At 35.5% G+C, this 25,072-nt stretch overlaps 1 long non-coding RNA gene across 1 annotated transcript in view; it reads left to right on the forward strand.

Moving 5' to 3' along the window:
• The first annotated feature begins 1,169 nt into the window (after window positions 1-1,169).
• The window catches only part of LOC109493388, a 441,201-nt gene continuing 417,298 nt past the window's right edge, over window positions 1,170-25,072 (forward strand). The window contains exon 1 of the long non-coding RNA XR_006588213.1: window positions 1,170-1,426. This is a non-coding gene — a long non-coding RNA (uncharacterized LOC109493388). The remainder of the gene's footprint in view (window positions 1,427-25,072) is intronic.

Consider the following 25,072-nt stretch of genomic DNA (forward strand, 5'->3'; position numbering starts at 1 on the left):
AGGGGGTTTGAATTCCTCAAACAAAATTCAAAGATATCCATCTCTCTGAGGTCAATCATTGGAGTTTTAGTAGTGTTGTTTGGTGGTATCATGTTCCACCGTGTCCAATCGTGACAATCACGATCCTTGTGGCATTGTGTTGGTGTCTGCACATATGAAGACGTGGTACTTCTTCCAGTTTTATAGCAGGCAAAGCCCTTCACCAGTCAGCCCCTCAAGGGGGTCTGGTGGTATCCACAGATGGACTTGTTCTTGGAATCCTTAGGCAGGTGGACTGGCCTGGAGTTTTGATACATGGAGCCCAGCCTGCTGCCTGGATATGTAGGAGCAGGCATGGAGCCTAGGTTCACTGAGGTGTGCCTGGCCCTTGAGTCTATTATGATGGACTTGGACCTACATTCTGGGCCCACAGAGGCCAACCAGGTGCTAAGGACAAATAGGGTGGGCCTGGACTCTGGGCACACAGGCCTTTGCAAGCATTGGTCCACAAGAGCTGAGGGAGCCACAGGTAATGTAGTGGATCCAGAACCTGGGCTTGAGGAAATTCACTGAGAGCCTGGTGCCCAGGAACCTGCCTGGCGACCAAGGAGCCATCTAGGGCTGCTGGAGCCTGCCAGTGCCCAGATATGCTGGGAGCCTGCATTTATGGGATCTCTGGGAGCCTGGAACTGAGGAAGCCACTGAAGTCAGGGGCTGGATTCGCAGGAGCCCCCGGAGAGCCTGGTTCTGAGGAAGCCGCCTGGAGCCCATGTGGCAGCCTATGCCAGTGTGGAGCCCCGGCAGCCCATGCCAGTGTGGGCTGGGGCCTGCCTTCAAGGCGCGCTCAAGGAGCCTGGAGCTGAAGCAGTCACCAGAAGCCGCTGGGGCCGCCCGGGGCAGCTGGAGCTGGCAGGCACAGAGGACAGCAGGAGCCTGGGTTTGCAGAAGTTAGGTGGGAGTTCGGTGCCGGGGGACCTGACTGGGGCCGGCAGACACCAAGAAGTGCCGCGGCTACGTTCCTGGGAACCTGGGAGCCCACTGAGAGCCTAATGTCGCGGATGCCTGCCGTAAGGCGCGGGGGAGAGCGATAGCGCCGTGGTGCCGTAAGGCACGCTGAGAGCTGGGAGCCTGGTGCCCCAGACGCCATCACGACTGCGCAGCCGCTGGGCGCCGTGGTGAGTAGAGCCCCGGTACGTGGGAGCCCGCCGGGAACCACGTAGGGTTACAGGAGTTTAACTGGTGACCGGGCGACCCGCTTTGGGGTCTGCCCTCGTGAGGCGCACATTCACTTCACTGTCCCCCTGTGACTGCCTAAGGCTGCCAGATCCTGAAGGAGGGAGGAGGGGTGTGAAGCTTACTTTCCTGCCCTCCTCCTCAGTGTGCCCTTCTTTCTGTTCTTCGTCCAGATGCTGTAATTCCGTGCTTGGAATCCTTGGCTCCTATGAAGGTATTGTTATATCCAAGGGCATTTTCGGTTTTATCAAGTTATGTTGATATAAACGTGTGCATACTAGCCATGTACTATTTAATCTTTATGTTTGTGATATTTGTTTATAATATCACTTCCTCATTTCCGTTATTTTTGCTAAAACGTGTTTCTTCAATCTCATAAAAACTTGAAGTGTTCTATTGGGTTATTTAAAGCAACTTTTTGCTTCGTTGTTCTGTCTTTTTAATTCAACCTTTTATTTCTCTTTTATTCTGTCTACTTTCTTTGGATTTATTTTGTTTTTCTTAACCCAACATTTAAAAATGTGCCACTTAATTACGGACCCTTAAGTTGGTCTATTCAACCCCTACTTGTAAATCTGGGTCTTCTTCTTCATCTAAGTAGGAATTTCAAGCAGAAGCATCTGAATTCATTAGCCTAACTCTAAACCAATTACCTGCATTCTTTCCACTCCAAATCCAAATCCCATGATGCAGTATTTTGGACATTAAAGTTTGGGTTATTTTCTTTGAATGGGACACAGGAAAATATTAACAGATGAAATAGTTCTTTTTTTTTTTTATTAGCTGAAGCCTCTATTCTTAGTGTAGCTTTCATTTTTTTTTAATTAAGGATAAGCGTTTGAAATTATCAATTATATTTTGTGCATCTACTGATAAATGATTTTTAATTGATTTATGATTATAATCAATTGGGCATTAAACTACAGGCCTTTAGTTTCCTGAAAAAGATGTTGTTTGAGTGTGTTGTAATCTTCTAGTCAGATTACTAATATTTACTTTGTTATTCCTCTTCATTTGTAAGGGAGACATATGTTTCTCTTGCAACTCAAGCATGACATATCTTTTTTTTCTTTAATTGGTTATTATCTTTAATGAAAATAAGTCTGTATTTTCACCCTCCCATTTTTAAATATGGAAATTTGGTACACTATCCCATATTCTCCACTTTACCACTTTTAGCTATTTTGCTGATTGAGTATGTAGATTCATGTGATGATAATAAAAATGATGACAATGATACAGGGATGAGAGATGATGATGATACTTTTATATTACCGGTAACTTTTCTGTATATAATTTTCCTAACAGTGAAAATAATTTCTATAAAAAATTACCCCATATTATACAAATTTATTTCACTAATATGCAGCATCTTTCAGAACTGCATTTTATTCTAATTTTTCATGTCGTTTTTTGTTTGTTTTCTTCTCTCTCTCTCTCTAAAATGACACACCATCTCTGTTTCTATGACCAAAATGATAAGGCCAGAGTACTTTTGGTGGTCTACCTCGGGTCAAGATTCAGTATGGGTACAGTTAACTGTGGCCAAGAAGGCAAAAGCACTAGGCAAAATTGTGCAGGCCTAAGAGTTGAGAGAAGAATGAAATCCATTCACTTTGCTTACCAATTTATATATAGTAACACTGTCTGCCCATTGGGAAAGATAGCTGTTACTTTTTTATAATTCCTACAATAGCACTGACTTCTTGCCAAGTGTGCACCTATGGGCTGGGTTGTCTAGAGTGATACCTTAACCTATTTGAACAAAGTGTCTATCAGAACTAGCAGGAGCTATCAATGAGGCAAGGATGGAGTGGTGGAGTGGGAGTTGGGGATGTGTAATTATCTATAGGATAATAATAGGTTTTTCTCTATTCTCATAATTGAAGGGGGGAAAAGACAAAAAATAAGGAAGGGAACTTATAGACAAGTATGTGTGTGTATACATATATATATGTATACATGTATATATGTGTGTGTGTGTATATATATATATATATATATATAGAGAGAGAGAGAGAGAGAGAGAGAGAGAGAGAGAGAGAGGTGTTCACCATAGTGCATATTCTGGTTTGTATTGGCATTTTCTTTGCAAATCTTATTAAAATATGTCTTATATTCCATAACTTTATTATGTTTAAACCATGTAGGAATATTTGTATTCTATGGATAATATTATTATCACATCATTTACTTTATTTAGAGCTTGTAACTCATATCTTTTCAGTCTGTTTGCTCATACTAAGAGAGGTCTGTGTTTAATCAGTATTGATTATTGACATGGATGCCTTTCAAAGAATGAGTTATTACTGTTAAGATTTTTCTGGTCCAAAAAAAAATGAGAAGGGAAAATCAGCATGTTGCTATTAGTACACTTTTTTCACAGTTTGAACTAGGGGAGCTAGATGCAGCCTGGTTAAAAATTAAAGTCTTAAGTATTTTACCTATAGTGATCTTTTTCATGTATGTTGTTACAGCATGTTAAGACAGTACCCTTACCTTTTTATTAACAGAATGAATATTGTCATTAAAGGTTTCAGTGGTCTCACTTTCCGTATTAGACTATCCATAGCAAATGCAGCTAGAAATGAACATCATGGGAAGACCCAGTACAACTGAGACTTCTTCTCATCTAATGAGATTAAAGCTAGTCTTTGCCACCATCCTTGGTGTCTCTGAAACATAAACCATCAGTATATGTGTCTGGAGGCTTTGATTACTTATTTCTTCATTCATTCATTCCATGCATATTTATTTAGCTCCTTCTATATATTCCAGATAGTATTTTAGGAAATGAATATATATAAATAATATATATGTATATGTACATATATATGTAATATATGAAGCGCACATCTACATGTGTGTATATATATATTATATATACGTGTGTGTGTGTGTATATATATATATATATAAAATACATATAATAGAAAACAAAAGAAACATTATTATAGAAGTCCACTGTCTAGTTGATGAAACAAGAATTAAAAGTCAACAAACAGGCTGCATAGGTGGTTTAGTGGGCTAAGCGCCTGACTCTTGGTTTCAGCCAGGGTCATGATCTCACAGTTGGTGAGTTCTAGCCCTGTGTTAGGCTCTGTGCTGGCAGTGAGGAACCTGCTTGGGATCCTCTCTTTCCCTCTCTCTCTGCCCTTCCCGTGTTCACTTTCTCTCTCTCTCTCTCAAAATAAATAAATTTAGAAAAAAAAAACACACACAAGATTAAAAACAAACAAAAAAAAAAACCCAACAAACATCAAATGAAATTGTGAAAAGCTTAAGAATTGCAAGAATAAGGTGTTAAACAATAGACACAGTGGGAATCCTCAAGACAGCTTCTTTCATTACGGACTAAATTTCTATTTCTAGAAATAAGGTTAGTAAGAGTGTTCCCTCTCTTTTCTCTCCAAATGACCAAGTCTTTGTAAACAGACTTTATGCAAAAGAATTAGGAATAAGATATGTTAACTTTAATGTTGCCTCAGTTATTCTCAAAATCATACAAGGAAGAAAGGGCAAAAAACTTAGCAAAAAGAAGTTAAATTTTTAGTGTCCCTAATTACCCTAGTCAAGATATAGTGGAGAAGGGAATTGAAATTGTTTTGATAGCCTTGGCATCCTCAAGAAAACTGGCTTGTTACTTGTCCATTCAGAAGAAAAATTACTTTCCTGAATGTCTTGAGGTTACAATTTTGGCATTATCCAGTGCACACTCTGTTATCTAAGCCTGTTTTAAATAGATGGCTAGTTGATCCTTTCAGATTCTTTGCTTAGAGTTGTCTTAATGGCCAATAGGCATGGCCAGACATTAAGGGACTAGACTAGCTAGGCTCAAGTAACTTAGCAATCTTGTACAAATAAATAAATAAATAAATAAATTCCTAATTATAACTGGTTGGGTTTTTTTTCAATTTTATCTATAGTTTTGGTGCCCAAATTCAAAGTAGTTCGTTATAATTAGATTGCTCAAGTTGGCTTTAATTTAAGTCCTTAGATTATTTAGGGTCTTATTAAATGTGAAATGTTTTTGAGGGTCTGGAGATACTAAAAAGGATTATTTCAGGAACTTCTACCAAGACTTTAGCTGTGTCCTTATGGATAACAAGAAATAAGTCTTGCAAAGAAACAGAAGATAAAATATTCTATGAAAAAGGTATGCTGATTGAGAAGTCCCTGTTAACAGAAACAATTTGGCACTCGTTATTTACTGTATTTTCTTCCAAACTTGTCATATAAATTCAGTCTCTCATTAACTGAATATCATTGATTCATCTTTACTTCTCTTCAGACTTGATACAGAAGTGTACCCTATATTTATGTTTGTTGAATGTTGCCATGAGAATTTTGGAGATGGAGAATTAAATACTTGTGTTTACATATACATAATGCTTGTGCTTACATTTTTCCAGATAGAAGCAGAATTACCTCTCCTAATGTTAGGCTGTAAAGGCAATCAAATAGCATATAACCTTTAATTTCCTTCCAAGAAATAGCACAGCAACAAGGCCATGGAATATTATTTGGTCTTATGTGTTCATTATGGGATTTAAAGTTCTGAGACTATAGAGATGGCCCTTTTTTGTCAGAGTGCTTTTAATACAGGCTTGGAACTGCTTGCATTGGAAAGGGATCAGATTAGGCTCTTATTTTCTTGGCCTTCTCACAAAGGCCAACTTTCCCAAAAGGCTGTTGGTTTTTCTTGAACTGATTGATCCTTTATCACCATCAAAATGGAAAGTGGGTGTGGGCTTATTAAAAAGGGACTAAGAAAGTTGCTATTTAAATCTTTGCTGTACTCTAGCCTTTAGTTTGTCATCCAAGGGCAAATTAAGACTTCCATTTTGTTGAGCCCAAATCACCAGACAATTGATTTAGTTCTGAAGGCTAAATTATTACAATAAGCAAAAACAGGTCTTTGTCCAGTCTTGTTCTCTGTAGATACATTTCTTTCAGTTTGTTGGTAGCAGTGGGTGTGGCTTGATAGCCAGGTAAAGGAGGAACTGTATACATCAAAATTAATAGATTTAGGGACATCGCCCAAATCAGTTGTTATCAATCCCCTCAAAGCTGAGTTAAAACTATTTCTTTATATGTCTCCCTTTGTTTCTGCTGTGTGTTCCTCATCCTTCCTCCCAATTTAGTTATTCGTTGTATTACCTCTGTACTCTTCCCTTTAAAGTTATCTATTTCACATCTTTAAATATTGATTTTTCTATTTGAATCACTCCAAGATAATAACCCATTTGTGTATCCTTCTTGGACTGAATTGATCACATTTTCTCACATGTATAAATTTCAAATGATGTAAGAGTTGCAGTCATGATTTTTTTTTTTTTTTTTTTTTCCTTTTGGTAGGCTAGGTAAAACAGCAGTGTAGATAGTTCACTTGAGAGCTACCTCAAGACATGCTAAACATATTCAGAGACTGGCAAGGAACCAAACTATACCTTGACAACTCTTTCCTGTGAAACTGTGTTGGGTTGGACCGTGTGATTTGATTTGGGGATTAGGATGAAGATTCAGGCGTGGCTCAATATAGTCCATCTCACTCTACCTGGTTCTGTATTGGGTCTTGAGTCTAATTTCTTAGACTCAAATACTACTCTCCTTATCCTTTTGATTAATTTTCTGTTCATATATTTGTCTTCAGAACTTTAAGGGTAAGGGTAAACATGAATGAGTGTTTTCAGGTCAAATACTGTATTATATCTTCCTAATGTAAGTCAGATTTATAGTATCATGGTACCTTCAGCCAAACTAAATTTGTTTTTCCTGGAATATTTTATGAGATACCTTGCTGTATATTTCCTCTTATTTTCTTTCTTTTTTTAACTTTTTTAATGTTTATTTATTTTTGAGAGAGGGAGGCATAGTATGAGTGGGAAAGGGGCAGAAAGAGAGAGAGAGCGATACATAGAATCAGAAGCAGGATCCAGGCTCTGAGCTGTCAGCACAGAGCCTGATGCGGGGCTTGAAGTCACAAACTGTGAGATCATGACCTGAGCCGAAGTCGGATGCTTAACCAACTGAGCCACCCAGGTGCCCCTCCTCTTATTTTCTATATCAGAATAATTTATCTAACTGCTCTGTTAAAATGTTATCCATTCTTAAAGGTATACTTAAAATTATACCTCTTCTATCATAATATTTTATAGTTGTAAACGTTTATTATGAAAAAATTATATTTCTGTAATATATATATTTTTGATGTTTATTTATTTTTGAGAAAGAGACAGAGTGTGAGCAAGGGAGGGGCAGACAGAGAGGGAGACACAGAATCCGAAGCATGCTTTGGGCCCTGGGCTGTCAGCACAGAGCCCGACACGGGGCTTGAACCCTGATTGTGAGATCATGACATGGGCCAGTCAGTCACTTAACCGACTGAGCCACCCAGGTGCCTGTATAATATATTATACTTTATAATATATATTTTACATATAAACATATAACATTTTTCATAAAAATATATAAATATTAAATTACTAAGTAGAGCTGATATTGTCCCCACTTTACAAATGAGAACATAGTGTTTAATTTGTCCAGTATCTGACAGTGTTTAGGTACAACTGTTAAAAACCAAGTTAAGTCTTTTGTCTTGGTATCCATTGTACATCACTGTGTCTATTATGCTTAAGCAAAAGCATGACACAATTTTGAGTTCCCATTTTTCTGTGGATTTAATAATCTTTCTTGCTTTCTAAAGCTTTTTTGCAGCTTCTTAGTTGTAAATAACTTTGTAGTTGCTTTATTTTCTATACCAAATTGGAAGTTCCTTTAGCTATTTATGAAATCTTTACATACTGTATATTATGTGCCAAAGTGAGGCAATAGAGAAACCTAAGGCAAATTGTTAAATAATTTACGTGAAGTCACAATATCAGTGAATGGCAGATTTGGAGATTTGAATCCAGTAGTCCAGCTCCAAAATCTGCGTTCGTTAGATGTACGTTATTTATATTATAACTCATCTTTGAGTTCCCTACTCACCCATCAATGGCTATAATTGAAATGGATGGAATTCAGTATTAAAAAATGCATTTGTTAATAATGATTAACCTTTATTAGAGACTCAATATTTAGAATTATCATGGACGGATACCCCATATTATAAATGATCGCTATAGCATATTATAATATAAAATTACTCCTTTAGGAGAATTTGTAGTCCATATAAATACTTAGTGTAACTATATTATGTCTTTTTTTTTCAGGATGTAATAATCCAATTGGCTTGTGGCAAATCTTGTTAATATACTATAATAAATTTGCTAGAACAAGATTTAGAAACAAAGAAAAGAGAGATACTGGCAATAACTCAGAGATTGTCTAATCATTTAGCTTTATCACCAAATATCAATAAAAATTATTAGCTGACACTAAAGAAGGGAAAGGAAAGTGTAGTCTTAAAGAAGAGCATCATTAATGGAGCCTGGCTGTCTTGGTTGGTAGAGTATGCAACTGTTGATCTTGAGGTCATGAGTTCAAGCCCCATAGTAGAGGTAGAGTAGAGGTAGAGTTTACTTAAGAAAAAAATTAAAACTCCAGACTTAAAAAAAAAAAAAGCATCATTAATCAAATTTAATAGAGCTAATCAGTGACTTACCATTGTCAATTTTCCAGGAAAAAAATAAAACAGTGAAGACATATATAGATAAATGAAGAAACACTTCCTTTGGGAAATAATTATGCAAGAGAATTTAACAATGAACAAATATGATTATTTTTTTATCATGAGGATATCTCTTAATTCTTTTTTATTATATTTTTAATGTTTATTTATTTTTTAATTTTTTTAATGTTTTTATTTATTTTTGAAGGAGACAGAGAGAAAGGCAGAGCATGAGCAGGGGAGGAGCAGAGAGAGAGGTAGACACAATTCACAGCAGGCTCCAGGCTCTGAGCTGTCAGCACAGAGCCCGACGCAGGGCTCGAACTCACGAACTGTGAGATCATTACCTGAGCTGAAGTTGGACGCTTAACGGATTGAGCCACCCAGACGCCCCTGTTTATTTATTTTTGAGAGAGAGAGAAAAAAAAACGTGAACTGGGGAAGGGCAGAGAAAGAGGAAGACACAGATTTTGATGCCAGCTCCAGGCTCTGAGCTATCAGCACAGAGCCTGACACGGGGCTTGAACTTGGTAACCTTGAAATCATGACCTGAGCTGTAGTCTGACGCTCATCTCATCCGACTGAGCCACCCAGCTGTCCTGATAGCTCCTAATTCTTAAAGCTCATTCAGTTGAATACATTTGCTCCAACCTAAAACTAGAGCTGAAAACCTAACATTTAAATGCCCAGTGACCCATGATCACTTATAATTCTGATTGTCCACATCTGAATTTAACTTTGTTCCATAAGATCGTTATTCTTGTCCTCCCCACCATAACTCTAGGCATCTACCATGTATCCAGTTATGCAGCTTAGAAGCCTAATGATCAGGCCAAATTTCTATTTTTTATTTACCCTCATTTGATTTTTTACCAAGTCTTGTAGAATTTTCTTTCTGAATATGGCTTGAGTCCACTCCAACATTCTTTCCTTATTTGTATCACCACTTAGTTCAACCCCTATTTATCCGTCATCTGAATTTCTCTAATCTATTCTTAAATAGTCTCCCTTTATTCATTCTTGTCACTCTTAAAATGATCTTTTAGGTTGCAGATTCATTTTTATTAAATAAAATATGACTATTATCCCCTTGTTTAAAAATTTGCAGTTGCTCTACAACCACTAAAGGGAAATGTTTAATCTCATTGTCTAGCGTAAAGACCCTTGATGAAGTGACCTCAGACTACTTCTAATTCAACATTTGCCACTTTATATCCTGCACTTTAAACTGTGGTTCCCAGCACATACCATGCTATTTTATAGGTTCATGATTTATTCACAGTGTTCCTTTGATAGAAAAAAAATCTTCTATCTTCATCTGGTTAATTCCCCTCAGCCTTTTATATTAGTTGTCAACTGTTATTTTCACCAGAAAAATCTTTCGTGAACAATAATGGCTAGAATAATTATTCCTTCCAGTTATCTTGAAGCACCTTGGATATATACACAGCATAACATTTCCTACAATTTAATGAATTTATCCTTTCTTTAAAAAAAAATTTTAAATAATGTTGTCTCACCCACTAAATTGGATGCCTCTCAAAGACCAAAAAATATTCGTTTAAAGACAGGACTTTAGACAGTGGCTGCCTATAACTGATATGCAATAAATACTGGTTGAGCTGAGAGATAATTGCATACTTCTGTTTATATGAATAGGAAATTCTACTTGGACCTACTCTGTAATTTACTAAAAACCAAAATTTTAATGAAGAATATCATATCATTGATATATAAAAATTTGTGATGTGTATTTTAGAAAAAGATTATGAGGACAGCAAACTACATGTGATAGTTAGAATTACAAAATATATAAACTTACATTTAAATTTGAAGAAATTAAGTGTGTATATGTAATATGTATAAATATATATATATATAGCATAATATATGTATATAATATATACAAACATTTGTTGGAAATAGAGTATATATTTTTAACAAGAAGGAAAATAAAATGACAGAATTCATCATGTGAGAAGGAAAATGGAGCAAAGTTTATTATTTCTCAAATATAGCACCTCAGGCCAGAGTCATGTTGAGAGAATTTGTGTTAACTATAATATTCTAACTATAGATATTCAACTTCACAGCTTTCTGTTTTTTAAGATCTTAGATAAGTTACTTTTTAAGAGATCTACTCCTTCCCTAAGGATAGGAAGTTAAATTCTTTAAAACTCTATCTGACTCTATTAAAATTTAAAAAAATGTATTAAAGCATATTTAATTTTTGTCTTGTTGTGAAGAAAACATTCCAAGCATGAAGGTCACTTACAAACTAAATATTTGCAAAAATGGCCCATCTAACTAACCATTGAGGATTCTGTCTTGATATAAATGAGCACCTTAAACCATAAACTGGTGTTTTTCAGAGGGGTGCTGAAAAATAAATGGTTATAAAATTGTCAGCTGCTGACAACCAGAGAACTGATTCTGTAATTTAGTGAGAAACTAAAAAGATCAAAATCACATTTTTTGGCTTTTAACAGGCCTTTGGCTGCTGCACACAACCTGCTAATAGCATCGTAGAAGGGAAGGAAGAAGTGGAGGTCATAAGGCCCACTTTACACTGTTGGGGAAATGGATGTGCCTGTTCCTATAGTCTGCTGTGTCTCTTAAGAATAAAAGACTTGTTCTGAGAGAATTAATCAGAAGAATTCAGACATATAATCATTCTATGTATAGAACAATTAGTTTAGCTGCTAATAATTACAGGTTTTTTCTTTGCCTAATCTTTATTCAGAAGCACAAAACAATTAACACATATTCCCTAGACATGTCGTGTTCTGGATTCAGAAGAATTAATCATCCATGAGGCTTTTACACATTTTTCTTCCTGTGGCTTATTTGGTCAGTGTGTCCCCTGCATCTATTGGATACCATAGAATAATCTCTTTTGTATATTTCTGTTATTCATATGTACTCCAATGTTCCAGTAGTCCTCACTTGGTTTTAGATTTTTGACTATCATTCTAATCGTAATACATGACAATTATGTAAGAAAGTACTTTTTTTTATCTTTTTTGATCTAAAAAAGACCATGTGGTTAGTTAGCATAGAAACATTACCAGTACTGAAGAAAAACACCTAGTAGTGGACATTTCAAGAGCTAGGAGATTTTTATGTGAATACATATAAATACATACTATCCTCCCAAGGAGGTGGGTATTTGTCAGAATTTAGTGGCCTTTCCCAAAGAAGATAAATAATCATAGTAGTAAAACTTTGTAGGTTATATATCTTTCAGCAAAGAGATGATCACTCCCTTGTAGTTATGTTTTCAAAGTAAAGTCTCAAGAACAAGCCATAGAAACACTGCAAATGCTGCTATTTCTTATTTTGCTTTAATTGTTATTATTTTTCATTTTAGGTTGACAGCTCTTCTCTCCCAGGGACACTTATTGCTCAACATGTCCCATTTCCTTTAACTTACTTTCCTTTAGTGTATTTTTTTTTCATTCAAAACCTTGTCTGAATTGGTAATACTGCATGCACTATTAGGAACTACCTTTCAAACAGTAGTCATTAGAGTTTTCTTTCCCTAATGGTTGAGTTCTCCCCAGATATAAATTAATATTTTATACATGAAATATAGCTCCTAAAATACAAGACAGTAGAACCATATGTTGACAGAAATATTGGGCTTACAAAATTAGTGGGAGAAAGTATAATTTTAAAGTGAAAGTTTTATATAAATATTAAAATGACTTTTACAGATTTATCAGTAAGTTTATATATTGCTGGCCTCACAGTGTTTATTCACAATGTTACTAACTGATGTTTTCCCAGAAGTTAGGTATATATCAGTCTTTTATCAACTGAGTCATATTTTAAAAGGGACCTTATCACTTAAGAACATTATGCCATTCCCTTTTTATTTATTTATTTATTTATTTTTTTAAATTTTTTTTTCAACGTTTATTTATTTTTGGGACAGAGAGAGACAGAGCATGAACGGGGGAGGGGCAGAGAGAGAGGGAGACACAGAATCGGAAACAGGCTCCAGGCTCTGAGCCATCAGCCCAGAGCCCGACGCGGGGCTCGAACTCCCGGACCGCGAGATCGTGACCTGGCTGAAGTCGGATGCTTAACCGACTGCGCCACCCAGGCGCCCTGCCATTCCCTTTTTAAAGGAAAAGCAACTCTAGACAATGATATATATAGATATAGATATAGATATAGATATATAGATATAGATATAGATAGATAAACACACACACACACACACAATGGAGTATTACTCAGCAGTCAAAAAGAAAGCAGTCTTGCCATTTGCAACTACGTGGATGGAACTAGAGGGTATTATGCTAAGCGAAATTCCTCAGAGAAAGACAAATATCATATGACTTCACTCATATAGGACTTTAAGGCACAGAACAGATGAACATAGTGAAGAGAAGAAAAAATAATATAAAAACAGGGAGGGGGACAAAACATAAGAGACTCTTAAATATAGAGAACAAAGGGTTACTGGAGGAGTTGTGGAAGGGGAGATGGGCTAAATAGGTAAGGGGCATTAAGAAAACTACTCCTGTAATCGTTGCACTATATGCTAAATAATTTGGGTGTAAAATAAAAAATAAAATTTAAAAAAAGGCTTTGTATTTAAAAAAAAATAAAGCAAAAGATTAACCAAAAAAAAAAAAAAAAAAAAAGAGCGCCTGGGTGGCTGAGTTGGTGAAGTGTCCGACTTGTGCTCAGGTCATGACTCAAGATTCCCAAGTTCGAGCCCTGTATTGGGCTCTGTGCTGATAGCTCGGAGCCTGGAGCCTGCTTTGGATTCTCTCTCCCTCTCTCTGCCCCTCTCCACTCATGCTCTGTCTGTGTCTCCTTCTCAAAAATGGGTAAACATTAAAAAATAAATAAATAAATAACAGGTGCCTGAGTGGCTCAGGTAGTTAAGTATCAGACTTCAGCTCAGGTCATTATCTCACAGATCGTGGGTTCAAGACCCACATCAGGCTCTGTGCTGACAGCTCAGAGCCTGGAGCCTGCTTTGGATTCTGTGTCTCCCTCTCTCTCTCTGCCCCTCCCCCACTTGCACTCAGTCTCTCTTTCTCTCAAAAATAAAAAATAAACATTTAAAAAAATTAAAAAATTAAAGATTAAATACAATTTAAAATAGGCTTTGTATACTGTTAACAATATTTGTATCCTATGTTAAGTTTGCTCAAAACAGAGTACAATAATATTGTGTTACTTATAATTACATATACTATTGCTGTGCCGTTTAAGAAAAGTTTATTGGTAAACATAGAGGATAGTAGCACTGAATTGATTTATAAGTAACTGTAATAACAAACTTGCAAAAGCAGTCTGTGCAATTTCCAGACCTCTGTTTCATAGCTTTAGAATGAAATGAGGAGGAAAAGAAAGAGAAGAAAAAGAAGGAAAAGAAAATTGAATGACTGTTAGCTCAAACATGACCCAAACAAAATTGTACCTGCCAGTACACATACCAAATGTATTTTTTATCCAAATGCTTCATTTGAGGAAGGGGTAATTATCATTCTTGTTATTTTTTTGTTTGTTTGTTTGCTTGCTTGTTACCTGGAGTCTTTTACTCTCAGGAACTGGGAGCCCTGAGAAGTTCAACCCACCTCTTACAGACATCAGTTTCATTTTATACCTTGTATGTTTTTGTTTGTTTGTTTGTTTTAATTGGTATGTATCTAGTTTTCTTTAAATTACTCTTAAGTTGCTAGGATAAACTCATTTACTTTATGAAAATACAGCTCCTTGACAGTAATGTTGCCCTATAAGTAGCTTTCAGGAATTTGGAGAAATGATGGTGACTGTAGACTTCACAGGAAGAGATGATTTCTTGCATCAGGTTGGCATTTGGATGTGCTGGAATGATAGGAATTGAATAGTAAGAGATCAGAATCCAAGCTTAAAGAGAAAGCATATACACAATAACAGTTACAATGAAAACTCTAAAATTCATCAGTTAATAGCCTTGCCTAATTTTCAGTTCTATAATATTTGTATTTGAGAAATTAGTAACCCATGAATATATACCTAATAAAAACTTAGTGATTCTCTCTGTACAATGATCTCCATAAATGAATTTTCAAAAACAATGCTTTCTAGGTTAACAATAATTTTTAATTTTCTAATATCTAATGTAAAAGATCTTATGGGGGCGCCTGGGTGGTCAGTCAGTTAAGCGGCCAACTTTGGCTCAGGTTATAATTTCGCGGCCTGTGGGTTTGAGCCGCGTGTCGGGCTCTGTGCTGACAGCTCAGAACCTGGAGCCTGCTTAGGATTCTTTGTCTCACTTTCTCTCTGCCCCTCTCTCCCTCCCTCTCAAAAATAAATAAACATTAAAAAATTTTTTTAATTACAAGATCTCATGAATACTTATTTGCATTTTTAAGATTTTTTAAAAAAGCTGTTGGGGTTCATAGCAAAACTGAGTTGAAGGTACAAAGATTTCCCTTGTACCTTCTCCCCCTACATCTGTGTAGCCTTCCTCATTATCAACATCTCCCACCAGAGTAGTGAATTTGTTTTAATTGATGAATCTATATTGACACATCATAGTCACCAAAGTCCAAAGTTTACATTACGGTTCATTCTTGGTAGTGTCCATTCATTGGATTTGAACAAATGTTAATGTATGGTGTCCATCATTATGGTATCACATGGAGTGTTTTCACTGCCCTAAAAATCCTCTGTGCTCCACCTATTCATTTTTCCCTCTGTTTACCACCAGCCCTCAACTCCTGGCAACCACTGATACTTTTACTGAATCCATATTTTTGCCTTTCCCAAATTGTCATATAATTGGAATCATATAAAATGTAGCCATTTCCTATTGTTTTCTTTCACCTAGCAACATGCATTTAAGGGCACTCTATGTCTTTTCATGGTTTGATAGCTCAGTTTTTAGTACCAAATAATAATCCATTGTCTGGGTGTACCAAAGTGTAGTTATGCTTTCACTGGAAGATATTTTTGTTGCTTCCAAGTTTTGGCAATTATGAATAGAGCTGCCATCCACATTTGTGTGCAGGTTTTTGTGTGGAACGTTTTCACCTCCACTGGGTTGAGTGTAAAGCTCCAAGATTCTTTCCTTAGCTGTGTCCAGTCTAAAAGTAAGCTCATAAAAGACATTTTTCATCTGTTACATTATTTTTTATTTGTTTTAATGTGCCTTTTCTCTGTGTCTCTCTTTTTCCTTTCTAAGTTTTAATTTCCAGTTAATTAACATACACTGTAATATTAGTTTCAGGTGTAGAATTCAGTGATTCATCACTTATATACGATACCCAATCCTCATCACAAGTGCGCTCCTTAATACCCATCATCCATTTAGTCCATTCTCTGGCCACCTCCCCTCTGATAACTCTATAGTTAAGAGTTTGTTTCTTAGTTTGCTTCTCTTTTTCCCATCTATGTTTGTTTGTTTTGTTTCTTAAATACCACATATAAGTGAAATCATATGGTATTTGTCTTTCTCTTATTTTGCTTAGCATAATATTCTCTAACTTCATCTACTCCATCTATGTTATTGCAAATGGCAAGGTTTCATTCTTTTTGATGGCTGAGTGATATCCCATATGCCACATCTTCTTTATCCATTTGTCAGCTGATGGACATTTGTGCTCTTTCCATACTTTGGCTATTATTGATAATGCTATTATAAACATCTAGGTGCATATATCCTTTCAAATTAGTATTTCTGTATCCTTTGTATAAGTAAATACCTAGTAGTGCACTTGCTGGGTCATAGGGTAGTTCTATTTTTAATTTTTTGAGGAACCTGCATACTGTTTTCTAGAGTGGCCGTACCAGTTTGCATTCCCACCAACAATGTAAGATGATTCTCCTTTCTCTGCATCCTGACTAACCAACACCTGTTGTTTCCTATGTTGTTAATTTTAGCCATTCTGACTGGTATGAGATGATATTTCATTGTAGTTTTGATGAGTAATGTTGAAGTAATGATGATGATGAGTAATGTTGAACATCTTTTCATGTGTCTGTTAGCCATCTGTATGTCTTCTTTGGAATAATGTCTGTTTGTGTTATATTATTTTTTATCTCTAGCATGCATTTTGGTTCTTAAGATTTCCATCTCTCTGGTTAACGTGGCTTATCTATTCTTAATGTGCTGTTTTATTCAATAGAAACCTTAGCATATTAATCATAGTTGTTTTAAATTCACAGTTTGATAATTCCAACATCCCCACCATTTCTAGTTCTGATGTTTGCTCTGTCTCTTCAAATTGTGTTTGCCTTTTGGTATGTCTTGTAATTTTTTTTTTTCTTGATAGCCAGACATGTTGTATTGAGTAAAGGAAATGATGTAAATAGTAATGTGGCAGGAAAGGAAAAACATTCTATAGCTCCTACAATTAAGTCTCAGTTTTTTAGTGAGCATATGCTTCTGGACTGTGAACTTCACAAATTTTTCTCAGATTTTTTTCTCCATACTTATTATAAGCACAGATGGCCAGAGTGGGCTGCAGTTGGGTATTTCCTTTTGTGCACATGGAAAGCTACCGTAGGTTAGAATTGGTATTTTCCTCTCCCACATGGAAGGCTAGAACTGACTGGTGTTGGGTATTTTCCTTACACCAGGTCACTTAGGCTTTGATAATATTTCTGCAAGTTAACCTTTGGTTAACTGGTTTCTCCTGAGAGCAGAACATGTTAAAAAGAACAATATGCTATGGTGTGTTTCAAAATGGTACCTCTAATCCTCTCCTAGCAGGATGCACAAGGGTTTTTTTTTTTTTTTTTTGATTTACAGTGAGAACATGTTCGAGATGCAGGTGGTAAATCTCACAAAATTGGGGGGGGGGGCTTGTATGACTGGGTTCCCCTGGAATTTTTAACTCAGGGTCTTCCACAGTGAGCCTTTTGCAATCACAGTGCAGATTTTCCTACCCTGGTACTTAAGTCTCTACTTCAATAAGCCATGACTCTCTATATTCACCTGTTTGTCTCCCCAACCTTAGGATAGTGACTTGCCCTGTTTTCTTACTTCCCTTATGGATCCAAAAAGAGTTATTAATTTTCCAGTCCATTCATCTTTTTATTTATTGGTAACAATGGAGTGATGACTTCCTAACTCCTTACATGCAGAAACAGAAACCAGATGTCCAGTTTTATTTGCCATTTAAATCTAGGATGTGAATTAACTTAACTTACAGGAGAATATTTGGGTCATGGTTATTTGCAACTATTTCAGATATCTAGTGTATTTTCAGCTCAAAATCCATTGCTGTGTATATATACCTACATAATAAGACAACTCTGACAGAGTTCCTACAATTTATCTGGCTCTTTGAATATGCTGCCTTGTTGTATCTTTAATTATTTTCAGCTCGTTATTGTTCAGCATAAGACAAAATGCTGTTGAGAAAGTCTAACCAATAGGTAGATCCATGTCTATATTACATCACTTGCTTTCTGCAATTTTACTATTTATACTCACTTTAAAATTAAATAAAATTGCAGCCAAACTTGCTTTAGATTTACACTTCTAGATGCTTTCTGGACTGACTTTTATAGCAATAATCTTAAAAAAAATCATTGAGTTAGAAAGCAGATGAAATTATCTTATGATTTATATAGTGTTTTATGGGCCATCTATACCTTAGACAGGTGTTTGTGTTTTCATCACAGGCCTTGTTATTTCGGATTTCCAAGGTAGAGGTAAAACTGAAAGAAAGAATTCAGTTGAGTGCTCATGTTTAATGTTGGCAAGGTAGCATATTTTTAACAGCACTTCTGGTTGTCATTTTAGTCATTTTTGCTTATTAATAAAATAAATTAATCATCCAAAACATATTTTGAAAAGCTTCTTAACAACCCTTGATTACTTTCTAATATGAGTTAGTTCAATTTAATATAAGCATTCTGGTTTTTCCTAAGTATGCAATTATGTGGTACAAAATATATATGACATAATAGAAATTTATATCTGGAAGGAGATCATCTTTTTGTTCTAGGTGGAATTATGTTCATGACAATATGTAGAGCATTGATATTGAGAAGAGCCATTTCTTTATTTAAATTGTTCTACTAGGGCTTGTGTTTCTTGTTTCTAATTTGTAATAAGATCAGAATAAAGTGAGAATTAATGAGTTTTATTAATAGATGATCATAATAGAATTGTAGTTTATATTAGAATGTAGACATAAGAGAAAGTATGACATTCTATTTAAGTCATGTAAGGAGCAACAATAAAATGATAATTATTTTGTTAAAACTCATTTTTCTAGATAACACTTACTGAAGACTCCCCATTTTGGATAAAAGCTATACACAGGAAATAAAGAAACTATACATTCTTATTCAGCCAAAATGGTATTATATCATTCATGCATGAAATTTACTAGCTGTAGTCAGAGAAGAATATCTTAGGCCTAAGAGAGCTAAATTACTTAATTAAAAAAAAATAACGTTTATTTATTATTGAAACAGAGAGAGAGACAGAGCGTGAGCAGGGGTGGGGCAGAGAGAGGGGGAGACACAGAATCTGAAGCAGGCTCCAGGCTCTGAGCTGTCAGCACAGAGCCCGACACAGGGCTCGAACCCACAAACCGTGAGATCATGACCTGAGTCGAAGTCGGACGCTTAACCAACTGAGCCACCCAGGGGCCCCACTTTATTTATTTTTTAATGTTTATTTATTTTTGAAGGAGAAAGAAAGAGAGCGAGGATGAGTAGGGGAGGGGCAGAGAGAGAGGGAGACACAGGATCTGAAGCAGGCTCCAGGCTCTGAGCTGTCAGCACAGAGCCCAACATGGGGCTTGAACCCATGAGCCATGAGATCATGACCTGAGCTGAAGTTGGATGCTCAACTGACTGAGCTACCCAGGTGCCCCTAAATTACTTTATTATTTAATTATAATATACTTTCTATCCAATTTTCTGTCGCAAAGTAGATTTAAAATACTGAGATTATGACATAGAGTAACATTTAAGAAGACACACCCAGTAATTTTCAGGGGAAAATAACATAAAGGAGGATTCAGAGTTACATAGTTACATCCTGATATTTAAGTACCATAACTAATCCATAATTCATATGAAAATAAAATGGTGCTTTTAGATTAAGCCATCTTTAATGTGAAGAAATATTTCTAAATTGTTTCTAAAAAAATAAGTTTAATATTAAGCATCATCATCACTATGCTGTGTCTACTCAGGAAGATAAACACTGAAAATTTATAATAGACCTGTGTTTCTAGTCTCTAATAATCACAGAATTAGTACCAATGATTCTGGTCATGGACCACACTTTGGGTCCATGATCCCTTCCTGAGTATTTTATTCTGTGTGTCGTGATTTAAGAGTATTATTGGCAAACTAAATTATACATGAAAATACATTATTTCAGGAAAGAAAAGAAAAATTTAGGAATGATGATATTTAGACAGAAGTACATAGTAAGAGAAGGGAGGAAGATGTGGAAGCTTTCTTGATGATTAAGGCACTGCCATTGATTGTTGCAGAGTCAGCTTAAATGAAAGCTTACTAACAGAACTGTCCAAATAAAATTGACTTCCTGCCACAGCAGAGGCTTCCTTACCACTGAGCATATTCTACATAGTCTGGCTAGTCAACTAGAGATTCCTGAAGTACATTAAAGGAGATAAACTTTGAATTTGCCATAATTTATATCCTGTTGCTTATATTCTAGCTCTTGGTTTTTGTTTTTGTTTTTTTCTTAAAGATCTGAGAATCTTGACAAAAGTGTGCTGTTTTCAAATAATAGAATATGATATTCTTCGAATAAATGGAATATAAATGGACATCTGTCTCAACCTTTCCAATAAACACACATATGAATGGTATGGTAGTAATCACAGGTAATATTTTTAGCATTTACTTTGGTTCAGACATTGTGCAGAGTGATTCACATCCTTTTTTGTCAGCTTACTCTCATAACAGACTAATAAGATATCACCCCTGTTTACAGATGAGGAAGAGCAGACTGAGTGATAAATTAGCTTGACTTAGGTTATACATCTAGCACATAGCAGAGACTAGATTCAAAGCCAGACTGTGTAATTAAGGAATGTAGATTCTTAACCATGGCTTCACATCGGAAAGGATAAAAGAAGGACAAGTAAGTAAGTTAGAAAAAATGCTGCTGATAAAATCCTCTTGAACTTCAAATGACTGTGCGCTGCTTTCCTTGCAGGACCTTGAGCTAAAGAATCATAGGAAATTTCAAACTCATTGTTTAGTGGTACTACATCAGCATCTAGATGGATACTACATCACTTCTGTTTAAGCAGGTCTTTCTTAGTGAAGGTTGTAGGAGTTCATGACTGACTTACACCATTACATAAAATAAAATCATCCTGGTCTTTGCTTTGGTGAAAGTAAGGGAGTATCAGCATTTTCATAAACTCTATCAAATACTCCTTTTCAAAACATGGACTGAGAATATATATTTTTAAAAAGAGGTGAGGGGCGCCTGGGTGGCTCAGTCGGTTAAGCGTCCGACTTCAGCTCAGGTCACGATCTCGCGGTCCCGTGAGTTCGAGCCCCGCGTCAGGGGCTCAGAGCCTGGAGCCTGTTTCCGATTCTGTGTCTCCCTCTCTCTCTGCCCCCTCCCCTGTTCATGCTCTGTCTCTCTCTGTCCCAAAAATAAATAAAAAACGTTGAAAAAAAATTAAAAAAAAAAAAAGAGGTGAGTCTTTCAATCTTGAATGAACTTTATTAATAACTAACATGGATGACATACAGTAGTCCTCTTTTATCCATGGAAAATGTGTTCCAAGTCCCCCAGTGGATGCCTGAATCTGCTGTAATACAGCGCCCTGTGTATGCTGGGGTTTTTTTCCTATGCATACAGTCCTACGATAAGGTTTAACTTCTAAATTAGGCCCAATAAGAGTTTAACAATAATAATTGTAACAATGTACTGTAATAAAAGTTATATGAATGTGATTTCTTTCTCAGAATATATTATCGTATGTACTTGCCCTTTCCCTTCTTCTTCTTGTGATAATGTGAGATGGTAAAATGCCTACTTGATGAGATGAAGTGAGGTGAATGATGTAGGCATTGTTACATAGCATTAGGCTTTCTGAGGATATGTCAGAAGGAGGATCATCTGCTTCTAGACTACATTTGACCATGGATAATGGAAGGTGCAGAAAGGTGGGATGAGGACTATTGTACACCATTAATTAACATTTTAGTTTCCTCATCTTGGAGATAAACCGTATTCAACTGTTTTTTAACAGTGTTCTGAGTAACATTTAGAGAGTATGACATATTTTCAGGAAAAAGAAATCAGAGTATTAGGCAGAACTTCAGAAAACATAGATTTGTATAAAATAATGAGAAGGGGGATAATGTATACTTACACTGGGGCAGGGCAGCTTAAAATAAACTCAAGCAGGCAAAATACTGTCCATTTAACTTGACATAATAAAGGGAACAGATTTCTAATCTTTAGGGCTAAAAATATATAATTGCCTTGTTAACAATGAGGAAAGAACAAAAGAAAGGGGAATAAATCTTTTGAATTCATAACTGTTAATTCTGTGGAAAAATGTAGAAAATAACACAGGTTATTTAACTAATTAGTAGAACATCTAATCACTGTTCTTTTGTGTTTTATTTATAACAATATGGTTTGTGAAGAAGATAATGGTTCTTTATTAAAGGATATTTTATATCTGATTGGTATCTATTCTACTTATAAAATCCTTTCCTCTTTCTTTAATTTCTTTGAATTTCTCTTTTTTTCATCCTCATCTCAATGAATAAGTAAATAAATATTTAAAAGGCACAAAAAGTGATAAAAACCCCGGGAGTAAATGCTAGTCTTAAATTACAGGTAGCTTAACACATATCCACAGAGACTTCCATAATTTACGAGGTAAGTAAAAAAATCCCTATATTTTTCTCACATGGTCCTATTATTTTCCAAATATCATAGAATTATAGAGCTAGAAGAGATGTTAAAAACAGATGCATCCCAACTGCCATATTTACAGAATGAAGAAATAGAAACCCAAAGACATAAAACTGGCTTGTAGGAAAAAAGGCATAATCTTGAACTTCTGATTTCAACTTCAGTGCTCTTCCTAGCATTGACACCAGTATTTGATATGTGATTTTTGAATGTAGTAGTAGGATTTTTTACAAATTTCAGCTTATAAAATATGTGATAATCTCTTAAGTGAAAACAAAATCAAAACATGGGTTGAAAAATAATGGAAACTACACATTATTCTATTTTAATGAAGACTAATACCCAGTATGATTAAAAAGTCACACAAATAAAAAAGGTTGTAATTATTTGGACGGTGTGAAAATAGATATTTTCGAAGCAGGTAAGCTTTCCACATATTACCACTGTGGAAGAAACATTTTTTTCCACATAAATTTTAACTACTGCCTCAGAAAAATATTTAGCAGCAGTTCAGTTAGGGTTATCTCAGTTAGGTTTTAAAGGAATTTCCTAGCTCTTTTCAGTTCCTTAAGTAGGAATCATCTACAAGTTACAGTGTAGAATAATGATCAAAAGTAGCTTGAACATGCCGTGGAAAGCACTAATCCACACATTAGCAGACCTTGTTCTTTACTAGGTTTTACTATTTAATTGCCTTACAGACATGCAAGAGCATGGGCTCAGATTTCATCTCTACAAAACAGTAAAAGCAGACGCTACTGTGCTTACTTCAGTCAATCATATTAAGGATCAAATGAAAGTCTGTATTAGTGTTTATTTATAAATAATTTAGATTGACATATCAGTGCAGGTTATTAGAAATCAAAGAGTGCTGACTTCTCAGTTTTCAGTTGAATAAGGGAAGATTCTATAAAAATTAATGGCTTTCCCAAAATCATATAAATAAACAAGAGCAGAACCAAGAGTTGGTTTATTGTCATATATCCCTTTCCATGCATTGTTCAGTCATCATTCTCTTCCATATCACCTTCTTCCAGAGAATGTTATCAGGGAAAATAAATATATATATATATATGTATTTCATATAATATATAATATATATATAATATATATATATTATATATATTATACACTAGGAAACATTACTTTCCAGTTTTTTAATGTTACCTTTAGTAGTACTTCTGAAAATTGAAGTGTCACATTTTTTTACAAATAAGGTACTTATAGCATATTAGTTTGACATGGAAAAGTGAGACATTGTTTTCCTCATAATGGAACTATTTCCTTTGCCAGTTAGTATTTAGTGCCTTTAAAGAATAATTTTATTGATTTTTTTTCTGTTACCAAAAAAAAAAAAAAAATATATATATATATCCTTTCCAAATACCCAGGACATAACTAATCCAGAAACTATTTTTTTTATATACTCATAGCATTTATCTTTTTAGAACCTAACATAAATCTAATTATTTTAGGGGCAAGGTACAAGATAGGAAGTGCTATGGTCTGATGAGCCATGTTATATAAAAGGATAGATTGTGTATTATTGGAATAATGGAATGGCATATACATGATAAGATGATTTGATAAACATATACTTAATGCAATATTATATAATTTGAATACATGCAACATAAATATCTGTATATATCACTACTTATTAGGGAAATGCAAGTCAAAACCATGATATCACCTTACACCTGTTAGGTTGGCTGTTATTAAAAAGTTATGTGTTGGTGAGGATGTGGAGAAAGGGGAAACTTTATACATCTTTTGGTAGAATATAAATTGTTATAGCCATTGTGGAAAACAGCATGGAGTTTCCTCAGAAAATTAAAAACCTGCCATATGATTCAGCAGTCCAATATCTATCTGGTGTATACCCAAAGGAAATTAAATCATTATCTTGAGACATCTGCACTCCCAAGTCTTTAAGCATTATTTAAAATGGTCACAGTAGGGGCGCCTGGGTGGCACAGTCGGTTAAGCGTCCGACTTCAGCCAGGTCACGATCTCGCGGTCCGTGAGTTCGAGCCCCGCGTCGGGCTCTGGGCTGATGGCTCAGAGCCTGGAGCCTGTTTCCGATTCTGTGTCTCCCTCTCTCTCTGCCCCTCCCCCGTTCATGCTCTGTCTCTCTCTGTCCCAAAAATAAATAAAAAACGTTGAAAAAAAAAAATTTTTTAAAATGGTCACAGTAATGATACAATCAAAAGTGTCCATCAGAGGATAAAGGGGAAAGAAAATGTGATTAAATGTGATAGGTAGGTAGGTAGGTAGGTAGATAGATAGGTAGATAAAATATTATTCGGCTTTATAAAAGAAAGAAATCCTGTCATTTCCAACAACATGGA

This window comes from Felis catus, chromosome D3, assembly GCF_018350175.1.
Source record: "Felis catus isolate Fca126 chromosome D3, F.catus_Fca126_mat1.0, whole genome shotgun sequence".
In the NCBI taxonomy this organism is placed as follows: domain Eukaryota; kingdom Metazoa; phylum Chordata; class Mammalia; order Carnivora; family Felidae; genus Felis; species Felis catus.